The sequence below is a fragment of the Rhagoletis pomonella genome, unplaced genomic scaffold, assembly GCF_013731165.1.
Source record: "Rhagoletis pomonella isolate Grant_MI unplaced genomic scaffold, Rhpom_1.0 Rhpom_scaffold_05197, whole genome shotgun sequence".
Taxonomy (NCBI): domain Eukaryota; kingdom Metazoa; phylum Arthropoda; class Insecta; order Diptera; family Tephritidae; genus Rhagoletis; species Rhagoletis pomonella.
In genome coordinates this window covers 1-4,297 of record NW_023463740.1, presented here as the reverse complement: position 1 = coordinate 4,297, position 4,297 = coordinate 1, and the positions used below count along the sequence as shown (strand labels likewise).

Sequence of the window (4,297 nt, the reverse complement as noted above, 5' to 3'; positions counted from 1 at the left end):
CTGCAGAGGAGTTTGTGGCGGGGAACGCACAACTCGACTGCTCTTTCTAAATGCGCTACATTCTTCCTCGGGAACATCTACATCTATTACATTTGTTTTTGTTGTTTGTTTAATCATTTCAGTTCTTTTATTGTTATTTTAATTATTGGGTTATATCATGAATAAAATCAAGGGATATTAAATTGATCAAATTAGGGTTGTAGTTAATTATAACATTTGATTTGCATTCAAAAAGTATTGAAGTTTCAATCTACCTTAACTAATTGAATATGAAGAGATTTATTGCAATTAGTTTCCACCTAATTTTAGGTAATTTAATTCCCTTATTTTCAATTAATACTATTCTATTAATTGAAGCCAAAAAGAGGCTTATCACTGTTAATGATAGAATTGAGATTTATACTCCAATTAAGGAGGTATGGTGTTCAAGAAAAAGCTGCTAACTTTTACCTTTTAATGGTTAAATTCCATTTATACTTCTATTTATATAGTTTAATTGAAACATTACATTTTCATTGTAAAATTAAAATAATTTTTTTTTTTAATTACAAAAATTAATTCACTACATCCAAGAATTATCTAATTACCCTAACATCTTCAATGTTATGCTCTAAATTTAAGCTACTTGAATAGAATAATAAAAAAAATTTTAATAAAAAATGATTCATAAAACAAATAATAAAAGATACATTAAATTATTATTATGAAGAAAAAAATTCAATTAGAAAATTTAATAAGTCTATTGTATAAATTTTGACCACCTAAAAATTCTGAGCAACCTTGATGAAATGATTTATAAACTACTCTTCCTAAATTTAATGGAAAATTAGTAATCCCATAAGTAGAAATATAAGACATAAATCATATAAAACCAAAAAAAAAGCTAATTAAATAATTATTAATTGATTTATTTAAATAAAATAAAGAAACATGAGAAATTATATAGCCTATAAATCCTTCAACAATACAAACAAATAAAGTTAATAATTTTATATATATTGGTAAACAAATTGTATAGGGGGTAGGAAATTTAATCATCTAAGAATTCTCCCCCCAATAATTCTTATAATTAATAAACCTCTTATTCCACGAAGCATAATTCAACCCTCATCTCTTAATATATTTAAAGAACCACAATTCAATTCTCCTGTCATTGAGTAATAAATTAATCGAAAAGAATAACAAACTGTTAATCCAGCAGAAAAAAAGTATAAAAAAAAGAAAAAAAATTGATATAACTTAACGGCCGCTGTGGTGTAGTGGTAAGCAGTGCGCGCTTCCACTCCGCAAGGCCTGGGTTCAAGCCCTGGTCAAAGCAACATCGCAAAAAATATAGAAAAAGGTTTTTTCTTAACAGCGGTCGTCCCTCGGCAGGCAATGGCAAACCTCCGAGTGTATTTCTGCCATGAAAAACAGCTTCTCATAAAAATACAATCGCCGTTCGGAGTCGGCGTAAAACTGTAGGTCCCTCCGCTTTGTGTTACAACATCAAGGCGCACGCCACAAATCGGAGGAGAAGCTCGGCCAAACACTAACATATGTGTAAGCGCCAATCTATTATTATTATTATTAACGAAACAATTTCTAAAATTATATCTTTAGAATAAAATCCGGCCAAAAAAGGTATTCCGCATAAAGCTAAATTAGCAACATTAAAACAAGAAGTAGTTAAAGGTATGTAAACCCCTAATCCACCTATTAAACTAAGATCTTGTGAATTTTGTATATTGTGAATAATAGCCCCTGCACATATAAATAATAAAGCCTTAAATAATGCATGAGTTAAAAGATGAAAAAAGCTAATTTATAAAATCCTATTGATAAAATTCTCATTATTAATCCTAAATGTCTTGATGTAGAAAGAGCAATAATCAAATTCGAAAATAGCTCCTAATCGAGCTATAAATGTGGTAAACCCAGATAATATTAGTAAAATATTAAAACGAATCTTACTAATATTATAAATGTGAAAGTTTGTATGTTTGGATGTTTGGGAATTCATCACGCGGAAACGACTGAAAGGATTTGCATGAAATTTTGTACGCGGATAGCTTATGGGCCAGATTGCTTAATAGGCTATTTTTTTTAAGAGTTGCCACCTGTTAAAAAATTTTAGTTTATTTAATATGCGGGAACGACTGAACGGATTTACATGAAAATTTGCACACAGATTGCTTATGACCTATGTTGGAAAGTAGGCTACTTTTTTTAAGAGTTGCCACCTGTTAAAAAAGTTTAATTAAATTAATACGCTGAAACGACTGAACGGATTTGCATGGAATTTAGCACATGGATAGCTTATGACCTAGGTTGGAAAATAGGCTACTTTTTTAAGAGTTGCCACCTGTTAGAAATGTTTAATTTAATTAATACGCGGAAATGAGTGAACTGATTTGCATGGAAGTTTTCACACAGATAGCTTATGAGCTAGGTTGAAAAATAGGCTACCTTTTTGAGAGTTACCACCTGCTAAAAAAGTTTTATTAAATTAATACGCGGAAAAGTCTGAACGGATTTGCATGAAATTTTGCAAGCAGATAGCTTATGACCTACAGTGGAAAATAGGCTAATTTTTTGGAAGAGTTGCCACCTGTTAAAAAAGGTTTAATTAAATTAATACGCGGAAACGACCGAACAGATTTGCATGACATTTCGCACATAGATAGCTTATGGCCTATGTTGGAAAATAGGCTACTATTTTAAGAGTTATCACGTATTGGAAAGTTTAATTAAATTAATAAGCGTAAATGACTGAACTGATTTGCATGAAAGTTTGCACACAGATAGCTTATGACCTAGGCTGGAAAATAGGCTACTTTTCTAAGAATTGCCACCTGTTTGAACAAGAAATTTTGCTCAAAGATGGTTTATGACCTGGATTGAAAAATAGGCTACTTCCTTAACCGGTTTTCTGATCAGAACGAAATTTAGTACACTTACTACGGATTTCGGAAGGATGGTTTTAGACTTAAAGTAAGTCCGATAACTCAAGGCCCCTCCCATACAAATTGGAAATGGACGTTTTTGGAAAAGAGGCGTAGCACCTCCCATACTGACTGAAAGTTTCATATTGCATATCTCTTCAAATGTTTGGGGTAAAACACCCAAGCTTCCCACTGGGAAAATAGGTAAGCACCTTACGAGATAAGCCATAATTTCTTTCAGTTTTTAGTACCAAAATTGTCATCATGACCAGCGTAATCTACTAGTAAAGCACAAAATGAACACCTCCGGCGACACATTACGTTGTCAGTTGCAAAATAACGTGCAGCCGAAGTAATTTCCAAGCACCGAACTACTCCGAGCGACTGCTCTGCATTACACGTAACTTACTTTGTAAAGCGACTCAGAAGTATGTTTGATAGCAAATGTACATTTTAAATTCCTACTTACATAAGGCGGCCATGCCTTTGTAAAAGTAAGGGACGTTCGGCAGGGAAATGGGAATGACTGCCAGGTGAAGAGTAAGTTGCTAATAAGGTATTATTACGTGCTCCTAATTCCCACTGGGTTGGTATGGAAATACATATGTATGTATGTATGTGAAACTAATACCATACTCATGGAGAAAAATGAGAGTTATTGGAAAAGGTGGTGTGCCAACTCCCATGCAAATTGATTTTTCTATGCTGCATATCTCTGGAGGTGTTTATTGCAGCGGACTGGAACTTGGCACCGAGATGTGTATACAAAATTAATACCATACTCATGGAGAAGAATTTGCGTTATTCGAAAAGGGGACATGGCTCCTGCCGTACAAATTTACTGCTTTATGCTGCTTATCTCTAGAGGTGTTCATGGTAGAGTACTGGGGAAATGTTTAGTTATTGGCCCATCGTTTTTCGGGTGGGAGGCGGAGGGGGAGGGGGCGTGGCCCCCCAAACCCCCCTCATTCGAAGGGGGACAGTCGCCACTTTACGAAAAGCCCTACCCCCCCTTGGGGACCTCCCACAGACCCCTAGGGAACCGTTTGAAAATGGGGTAAAAACGGCATTTTCCGAGGCAAACTGGCAGTTTGAAGTGGAATATAACCCAACTAACGAAAACCGTGGGATTTTTAAATAAAAGAAATTATCCCAAGTTGGTTATCAGGCGATTTGAAAAAAAATAAACTAAAAAAAAAATAAACTAAAAATATTGTGAAATTAAGAAACTAATTAAGCGACAGATAGAAATGTTGTAGTAATAGTAATATGATAGTATTTTAGCGCAGAACTTCTTTTTGCGTAGGCGGCCTTCGGCCGCACACTGGGATTATAACCCTCACTACGTAGAATTCTCTTCTGTGTTGCCAAAG

General features: G+C 34.1%; 1 pseudogene; it reads right to left on the bottom strand.

The window, feature by feature from the left end:
- Nucleotides 1-930: 930 nt before the first annotated feature.
- On the bottom strand, nt 931-1,948 carry LOC118755051 (annotated as a pseudogene).
- Nucleotides 1,949-4,297: the final 2,349 nt, after the last annotated feature.